The sequence below is a fragment of the Culex quinquefasciatus genome, chromosome 3, assembly GCF_015732765.1.
Source record: "Culex quinquefasciatus strain JHB chromosome 3, VPISU_Cqui_1.0_pri_paternal, whole genome shotgun sequence".
In the NCBI taxonomy this organism is placed as follows: domain Eukaryota; kingdom Metazoa; phylum Arthropoda; class Insecta; order Diptera; family Culicidae; genus Culex; species Culex quinquefasciatus.
Genome location: NC_051863.1, coordinates 45,142,516 through 45,152,993, shown reverse-complemented (window position 1 = coordinate 45,152,993; position 10,478 = coordinate 45,142,516).

Below are 10,478 nucleotides of genomic sequence, written 5' to 3'. Positions count from 1 at the left end.
GTTTAGATGCGATTATGTGATAATTTGGTAAGATTGGTTTTTCTTGGTGCCATCACGTGCATTGTCTTGGCCACGTGCAAAACATTTTAGTTACTTTGATGATTAACGAGCTTAATAGTTCTAGAAGGCAGTTTGAATGGAACCAAATAAAATAATCGTTCGTGTGAGAGTTTATCATTTTTTTCTTGAGATACAATTTCTTTGGGTGAAGATTTCTTTACATTCTTGTTTTTTTTTTTAGAATGAATCATCTAAACAGCTTAAGAAAATGGTAATGCGGGTAATCTTTTCATTTGATATGTTTGACGAGTAGTTTTGTCGGAAAAGGAAAACAAGTATTTTCCTGATTGAATGTTGATGTGCAAATTTGGCAAATGACACAGTTTTGACAACTTTCATGCAAAGTGATGTCAAAATAATTGTTTAAACAAGATCAGGTGTCCGGAATCGGACACAGATTTTTTCCTTACCGATTTAAAAGAGATAACTTGCATAATTTTCCGGGTTTTCCTCAGTTCAAACTTGATTGTCAATAATTGATCTTTTCAAATTCCTTACAAAACATATTTATCAAATAAAAGATAAAAATGGCTTTCTAAAGCTTGTGAAAACCTTGTGTTGTGCTTGTATTTAAAGGACCTTTCCAATATAAGCTCTAAAAATGTTTTCGTGAAAACACTGACAACGATATTATTCGTAAAAGCAAACTTGATATTTCGTTAATTTTTAAACGTTTAACAAAAATATTTCTAATTCCCAAATTTATCTAAATAATTCCTTGACATTTTTTGTTATACCATGGTGTCATGTCGGTAAAGTATACGGATTTTTGCTCAGCAAGAGTTGGTAGCCTTAAGTACACAGCAAAAAATAATGTAAATTTGGAAGCTGTAATTTTGGAAGGTTGAATATTACCTCTTTTCTGATGTAAATTTACCTCAATTTAGACTGAAAAAGTTACATTACACCAGAAAAGTGGTAAAATTGCACATTTCTCGAGGTAAAATTACACCTTTTTTCTGACATAAAAGATGTACTCCTTCCCAGATGTAATATTACCATGATTTTTTTTTCTGTGTATGACAATAATATTACAACATTGAAATGCCACTGGATTCTACTTATTCAATTTTACAAAATGAAACAACAACTTAGTACTTATATAAATTGCCTGCAATATTAAGAGTTTGAAATTATTTTAAACTGCAAACCAAACTTTAACGACAGAATCTTTAATATAGCCAAAACTGTTTTGATATTAGAAGATTGAAAGTAATCACTAATTATATTTTGAAGAACACGTCTATTTCAACCATTATCAATCTCAATATCAAACTACATTATTGTTTTGAATTTAAATTTTAATCTGTGAAGTGGTTGTGGATAAATTTTCAATGGATTTTTCCACGAATTTAAATTAATTCAATGTTTTTAGTAAGGTGGAAATATTTTATATCACAAATTAGCATGGACATAACTTTAAGCGGCTTAAAAGGTAACAAATAAATTTGACCAATATACCTAGATGTAATATCCATATAAAGATCAAAACACTTTTTGAACTATTTGTTTCAACCCACCAGCAGTCGCGTACGTGTATTTTGTACACATTTTGTAATTACACTTGTAAGAAAAGCGAAAACACGCGACTTCCCAGAGGTTTTAAGCTAATAATATATTGATTTAATCCTTCCTGCACAGTTTTAAACAATTCGTTGATTTCCATAAAATGCATTGAATTTTGTTTTTTTTTTTTTTTTGTTGTGTCCATATGAACAAAACTCTATGAAATCGGCCGATTTCAACCATTTTTGTATTTTTTTTATTTGGCTCAAACTAAGTGAGGGCCTCCCCTATCAACAAAGAAGCCATTTTGTGTCATTGATTCACCCATAGAAATCTCCATACAATTTTGGCAGTTCTGGGAAGGGGTACATCTTTTATGTCAGAAAAAAGGTGTAATTTTACCTCTGGAAATGTGGTAATGTGGTAATGGTGTAATGTCACTTTTTCAGTCTAAATTGAGGTAAAATTACATTATAAAAGAGGTAATATTCAACCTTCAAAAATTACAGCTTCCAAATTTACATTATTTTTTTCTGTGTACAAAAATGTTACGTAAATATTTGAAAATCTGTAACTTTTCAAGATATTTTTTGATTGATGTTATTGTTGGTATTTGAAGAAAACTATTCAGAAAAAATAGGCACACGGAGGGTTTTTTTTATTAACTTTTGTTCAATAAAAATTTATTTTCCCAAAATCTTTAATTTTTAATATTTTTTAGATGTCTCGTCTTTTAAGCTATTCAGAATTACATCATAAAAGAGGTAATATTAAATTTTATCCGATGAATTCCAGTTTTTTTTTTACTTTTTAAAATAGTGTCCATGATTGTCCACTGCTAAAAATAAGAAACATTGAAGATTGGACTACTGGTTGCTGACATACAGCGGATAAAAGATAAAGAAACAGGAAAATACAATTATTGTTTTTTTTTTAATTCTCACCCAAAAAACCCTCCATTTTCTAATGTCTATATCCCAGCAATATAAATGAATGTAAAAATATGAAACATTCGTGATTAAGAAAATATTTTTTTGAAATTTATTTAATCAACACTAACATTACAAAAGGGCGTTCTATTGAATATGGAAAATTGCTCATATATTAACATTCAGTATAACCAAATCCACATTGTTATAGAAGTCAAATCGTAGTTCTAAAATTTTCTTTTTATCATTCTTTAACAATTGGAATAAAAATTACAGTTATGCCACAACTCAACTGAATTTTTAACTTTCCATATGTTGAATAGGTGGGTCTCGTGGCGCAGGGGTAGCGGCTTCGGCTGCCGATCCCGATGATGCTATGAGACGCGGGTTCGATTCCCGCCTTATCCACTGAGCTTCTATCGGATGGTGAAGTAAAACGTCGGTCCCGGTTTCTCCTGTCTCGTCAGAGGCGCTGGAGCAGAAATCCCACGTTAGAGGAAGGCCATGCCCCGGGGGGCGTAGTGCCAATAGTTTCGTTTCGTTTTCGTTGAATAGGCACATGGGGTTTCCATGCAAAAGCTCTCCGGAAATATCTGTCAAATAGCTAAGCAAATTACAACTAGAAAGGCGATTAGCGAGGGACTTTGCAATATTTCTAACAAAGCGGAAACCACAAGTCAACGATAAATTCCGGTATGCAAAATAAACTCTGCGAATCCGGCAGTGCAATGAATAAATTTCTAACTTTTCAGTACTGATGTCAGCCACTTACGGATTCACATCCTGTGGTTAAGCACTTTCAATTTCTTAGAAGTATCTAATCACATTTGGTCGATGCGATCTAATAAGTGCGATCAATATTACCCTGTCCGATCACGATTCAACCACACAAAGCGTTACTTTTTTTGCTCGTTATCTGCGCTGTAATGGAAGACTTTAATCCGTGGGCAGCCACCGCAAAGGTATCGAAAAAAATTGTCTTTAAACAGGTGTTCTGAGCCATAAGTGTGCACGATTAATTGTTCCGGCGTGAATTCAACACCTCATGAGGAAGCAGGTAGGATTGATGAGCGCGCGAGGGAATGTACCTTCAGATGCCAAAGAAGGTTAATTCACACACGTGATTATCGTGGCCGTTACGTGATTTGAGCAGCACACTTCTCTGGGGGACCGATCAATGAAGGGTTACGGCATGGCGTTGACAGCTTCTGCACTGTTTGACGATCGGTTGTGCGCCTTCCGGAGAAATTACCAAATTGCAGCCTGTGAGGCAAGCAATTCGTCAAGTCACGTAACTGCTGGTGTAAGGCCCGTAGAGCTGGTGACAGGTGATGATTAGAAAGAAAGTGCTTCCTGATCTTTTGTTGATTTTTGCAGTAGCTGCACCTCATTCCCGCAAACGCAGTCGTAAATCACACACAGGATTTATTTACCTTACTGTTGAGTTATAATTGACAAGGAAGACAACCTGACGAGGCGCCGCGACAGCTGGCAAACGGTTTGACCTCCCCCCGGCGAACTGGCACCCCTCGCATAGCGTAAAGTGTCTGTACTTAGTACTACCTGAGACTACCCAGCGGAGAGTATACGCAAAGATCCGTTAGAGGAGACTCCTTATTCTGGGCATACCTACCTACCCCAAGCTAGTAGATAATTAGCGGTCGGTACCCGCGTGAGAACTTGTCTAGGCTCGTCGCAAGGGGAGGGCGCGTTGCTTTATGAATGGAATGACGATGTCACTGGACAGCTCCTCGGCCGATAAGGTCAACTTGATGTTCTTGGGGAGTGAGGAGATTTGAGCTTTGTATTGTGAATAAGTTGTGTAAATTTGTATGGACGTGTAGTTAAAATTCAGGGCTGTGGAGCAGGAGTCGGAGTCGGAGCCGGAGTCGGTGGAGTCGGGTCTTTTTGGGAAGCTTGCAGTCGGAGTCGGAGTCGGAGTCGTCAAAACTCGAACAGCTGGAGTCGGAGTCGGAGCCGGAGTCGGCTAAATTTTAAGAGCTGGAGTCGGAGCCGAAGATTTCTGATAACCTGGAGTTGGAGTCGGAGCCGGAGTTATCTTAAATTCAACAAAAAAATATGTTTTTTTATTGTTCAGTATTTCCTGTATAACAGCTTAATTTACAAATCAACTTATATTTTTAATTGATTTATCAGATGCCATTATGTTTTTGAAGTTTTTTATTGTGATTGAAAAGCTCTAATTGTAATATTACATTATAATCACTGAATGATAACCTCTTACCCAAGTATGTAGTATCGAAATTAAAAAAATAATAAATAAAAAATTGGTTATTTACTCAGACTATATTTATATGCCCTTTCAATTCAAATTTGACGAAATTTCATCCAGTTATTTTTGAAAAAAGTACACACAAAGTCATCTTTTACCCCAATAGTGAATGTCTTAGAGGTTTTCAGTTAAATCATTTTTTAGGAAAAAAATACGAGGTGCATAAAAAGATTATAAATAGTAATCACTGTTTTTGCAGATCGAAAAAGAGTCACCGACAGTTTAACTTTTGTAACAAATAATCAACGATAATAACAATCTCTTACTTGGAACTCAACATGCGCATTTTGTTTATAACTGAGTACAAGAAAATCAAAGTGCTGCAAATTTGAAATAACCATTGATTGTTGATGTTGATTTTAGGTAAACTATTTTGATATCGTTGCAAATTATCATTGCAAATTATCGTTGAACAAATCTCAAGAATTCAGTACCAAAATGAACTAATAAAAAAATATCGAACAAAATATAAGATTTTAATTTATTTTTCAAATATTAAAGATAAAAAACAAAATCAAAATATTATCAACTGTTACGAATTGATGTGAAATATTTGTGACCTAGATAATATTTTACTTGTGGATATTAGTTTTTTATTATCTTTTAATTTTTTTCATATATTTTGATGGAGGCGCAAGATCATCCATAAAGCTTCGTTTTAGGTGAAGATTCACGAAGTAATGTGCGCCTCCTTTTAAAAGTATATAAAATTTTAAAATTAAAATAAATTAAAAATTTCCAGGTTAAAATATTTTCCATGTCACAGATATTTGAAAAGGACATTTTAAGCGTCCTTTCCACGAAGAAATTGTTTAGATACATGTTTCGTTTAAAATTGTCATTTAAAAAACAAGGTGCCTGTCACTGTGCTTCTTACAAATGTCAGCCTGAAAGTGAGCAAATTGAATTTTAATGTTCAATAGATCATTAAGGCCAGGTTTGTTTTAGTTATTCATTCAAAAATAACAGATTAATATTTAAATTTATTAGCTTTGAAAAAAATATTTTCAAATTTGAGGTGAAGCAAATAAATCCAAATTTACTTACAAAACTGTTCTTCTCAAAATGCCTCTAAAACTGAAGATATTTTTTGATTTCTGTTTCCATAACGTATAAAACTTGTAACCTAGAAACTTTTTATCCGTTTATTTACTTTACTTTACTTTTACTTAACTTATTTTCTTGAGAAAAACATGACGCTTAGAGAGTTTTAAATAATCCTATTTATCAATGTTTAAAAAATAATTGACTAATAATAGTTATCTAACTTTTGAAACATTTAAAAATATGTGGAGTCGGAGTCGGAGCCAACCATTTGTTGAAAGCTGGAGTCGGAGTCGGAGTCGGAGTCGGAGTCGGCTAGAGTTGGTGGGCCGGAGTCGGAGTCGGAGTCGGAGCCAACCATTTGTTCAAAGCCGGAGCCGGAGTCGGAGTCGGAGTCAGCTAATCTGAGAAAGCCGGAGTCGGAGTCGGAGTCGTTTGAAATATGACCCGACTCCGCAGCCCTGGTTAAAATTATATAAGGGTCATTCCAGGTCAACTTAGTACACTTTTGGACTCGACCTTCACCAATTTGGACCAAACTTGGAAGAAACGTTCATCTATCGATAGTTATCAGAAATCGCAAGTTGGGAGCTGTTTGGACCATCCCTCTATTTTTGGCACCGCCCTCTTTTTTGACGATTTTCTAAAAAACTTTTTTTTTCAAAATATCTAAGTACAGTCATCCCTTATATTCGGAACAGTTTAAAGATCGGCCAATGATAAAAAAAATCATAGTTAATCGATAATTGTACATAATCCTTAGCATTTACCTTCCTGTGAATGCTTTTTGGGGTTCTTTCGATTGATGTATTGTTTTCAAAGAAAAACATTGACCCTTGAATTCCACAAATTTGGAACACATTTTTCTTACGGATGTAAACATACTGTGATTCTCTCCAGGAGTACATATTTTCTACAAAGTAATGACTTCACACACTGTAACCAATGATGCTCAAGCTTAATAATGTTTTATGAATGGTCTGATAACTTTTTGCCTTTCTTACTAGGTTTTACTTTAAGGCTGGACGTCATTTCCAGCTTCGTAAATATGTCGATTCAGCATGAGTTTTAATCCGAAAAATCGCGAAAAAATCACACTGCATCGATTTTCGACGCTCTATCGATTCACCTTGACAGAACTCGTTTATCTCGAACCCTCGAATTTTGAGAAAATAAATTCCGTGGAGGTCGAGTGATGTTCGTATGTGGTAAAATTTTGCAAAATTTTGTGTCGCGCCGTTCTCAGCTCCCATAAATCCGATTTCGATTCTTCTAAATGCAGATGAAAGCTAGTGTGCTGAACCTGGGCGAGTTGCCGCGCAAATTTCGAATTATCCATCTGTTTTCGGATGCGGCCAGACTTTTAAACAAAATACACAGTTTTCAAATGAAAATATGGTCCATTTTTTTCATTTTCATATCTTTTATTTATCTCAAAAATTGAATTTTTCGAGCTCTACAACCTCCCAAATTTTCATCTAGATTCATAATATGGTTCTGGAGTTAGAGCCGTTTGATTAACCTACCATAAGAAAAAAAATCCCTAAAAAAAGGTAAAAGCCATTCGCCAACATTTTTCATTTCTGATTTTATCCAAAATTTCTTCCTACATTCATAGTACAGACCATGAGTGAGCATCTGAAACAAATTCGACATCGATCGGCAATTCCGATCAATTTTTAGAACGATTTACTTTTTGCCTTTCTTACTAAAGAAAGGTATAGGTTTTACTTTAAGGCTGGACGTCATTTCCAGCTTCGTAAATATGTCGATTCAGCATGAGTTTTAATCCGAAAAATCGCTAAAAAATCACACTGCATCGATTTTCGACGCTTCGTCGCCAAGTCGACAAGCTGTCAAGTTGAGCTTCGAATACTGGCGCGAGAATGCTGGCGCATATGTTTCGGCTCGACTTATACTCGTTCGTAGTAGCTTGTCTACCGATGTTTCCTTCAACATGTAAGATATCGTAGCTTTTCGGTTTCTTTTGCTCTGTCCGTTTTTGCATAACTGTCCAATGTTTATGCAAAAACTTTTTTGACATAGGACATTCATCCGGGTACAAACAATTTGTTTCCCGTGTGCTCCTAAAATCGCCTTTAAGTAGGCTTCATTTTGTCGTGATTTCGTTAGTTTATTTAACAGAGTTCATTGGATTCCAATAGGAGCTTTCGAAGCTTCTAAGCTTTATATCGTTTTCAAAGTTTTCAATGCTCGCGACGCCAATGGCTATCTACCTAAGGTATTGCGATTGAGTGTGTAGTGGTGCGGTTGTAAAAATATCTATCTCTGACTCTCTCACTTTCGTAGACGCTGAATGGCAAGCTTCCCACTGTGCGGTTAACTCGGTTTTGCTTTGCGCCTGCTTTGTTCGGTTTTTGGGCTCGTACCAAAACTAGAAAACCAAAACCGCGGTGTGTGTCGTCACTTGCGCATTGGAAGCTAGCTATGCTAGCGTTTGTCATAAACGCTTGTTTGATTAAGAATTTGTACAATTAAAAATATTCTATAGGTGAAAATTGCGTTTTCAATTTCTTTTAGAAAACACATCATTAATAATACCTTGCTTTCATCATAAGATTTTTTGTATCAAGTCGATGTTGTGAATTGAAAGAAGTTATATTCTTTAGTAAGAAAGGCACTATCTCACCCCTGGTGGGATTAAATCGGGTTTTTGTGAAAATATCTGTTAAATTCAGGTGTTCCACAATTGTGGGAGGCACAATAACATCCCGCAATTTAGAGCAAGCATTTTGGAGGCAGTGTTTTACTGCTCAGGATAAAATAGTCTTAAAATGAAGTTTTTTGTTCAAAACGAACTACTTTTACTAGTGAAAGAGCAAGAGAATGAAGGTACTAAGATAGAAGGGTCGACAGAAAAGCTACAATTGGCATGCTATTGACAAATTATCACAAAAGTGTTCCGAATTTGTGGGTGTTCCAAATATGTGGGATGACTGTATTGACGAACTTTTTTTTCAGTCGAAAAAAAAACTTTTTGCATTACTGTGCAACGGAGTTTCACAAAAAATCTTTTTTTTGTCGATCCCAGACATGGTGAATATTACTTAAAACGCAGGAAAATGCATTTCAAGTTGTTTTCAGTTGATAGACTTCTATTAATTTCCATTAAATTAGCTACGGCCTCAAGTAACTTGAGACAAAGTCTCATTTTAATTTTCTTTCCATTACCTATCCAACAGTGTATAAGGACATTGTGACAATTATTTCAAGAGTAGTTGTCTCGACCCCTCTTCGATATACGTGAAACTTTGTCCTTTGGGGTATTTTTTTCTTAATCACGAGGTCCATTTTTCGCTATCTCGTGGCAGAGAAAAAAAGTCATTTTTTTAGGGGTCAACTTTGGTACTAACATTTACTTTATTTTATGTAAAAAGAAGTATGCAGTAATTTTTGTAATGTTCCAGACTATGCCTCTACGCATTTATTTTTCAATTAAAATGATAACGGTGCCATTCTAGAGCAGAAAATATGAAAAAAAACAAGCAAAAAACTGTAAAAGCGACTTTACATAAACAGAAAAAAAGAAAGGCAATGGTAGAATAGGCCAAATACTACCAATAGCAAAGATAAACTAAACAAGATAAATTCAAATTAAAATACCAAAAAACAAAACAAGGAAAACATAAAACAAGTGGAATAAAGTTTTTCGTAGAACAATAGTTGCTCAAAATGAACTCCTGAACACGGGAAAAATACAAACTTTTGAAAAAAAAAAATTGCAGTAGAGGGTTAAAGTTTGCGAAAAAGACGTGTTTAACAATAATTTACAGCCTAAAATGGTGGTTTCTTACGGACTTTTATGTAGACTATGATGCCAGAAGGTTTATTTTTTCATCAGGAACATTTGTTATGGCGTCATCCATAAAGTACGTCACGCTCTAAGGGGGGAGGGGGGGTTGTCGCAAGCGTGACAAAGTGTGACAAGGGGAGGAGGGGGGGTTCGTGAGACTGTGACGTCACGCAAGACTTTTTTTTTAATAATGAAAATTTAGTCTTAAACTATATTCAAAAAGAAGTTTAATGTTTGATAAAGTTTACTCATAAATGAAACAAAATACAAGGCTTTAAGGTGAAACCGTTGAACATTTTTGTAGAAAATTAATCATCACTATAAAATATTGTATATTAAATTCAATTTAACGAGTTTCAGCACCAAAAGGAATCAGCATGTGTCGGTTGTTGCCTTCTTGAAGCCACTGAAGGAATTTTTGATCTAAATGAATTGTACTTCAAAAATTATATAATTTTGTGGCACAGTCATTGACGTCCTAGTTGGCAATCGTTGATTATTGATGATTTCCATAACTTAACAAGGAATGGGATAATCGTTACCAAAAGGAATCAGCATGTGTAGGGCACTCTTCTAAACAACTTGTTAAAGGAATTTTGTCAAAATATTGAAAGCGACGCAAAATTTATATCTTTGAAGGAAAAATCATGACAATGATGGAAGTCTTCACGTTAAGAAAAAGTGTTTTTGATAATAGATTTAATTTGCTTAAATCATCATATTTAACCCTCTAACGCCCATGGTTACTCCAGAGCACCACTAATTTTTGGATTCAAAATTAAATTTCTCTGTTACCATTCATTTTTTCAACCTGCTTCAACCTGCATTAGTT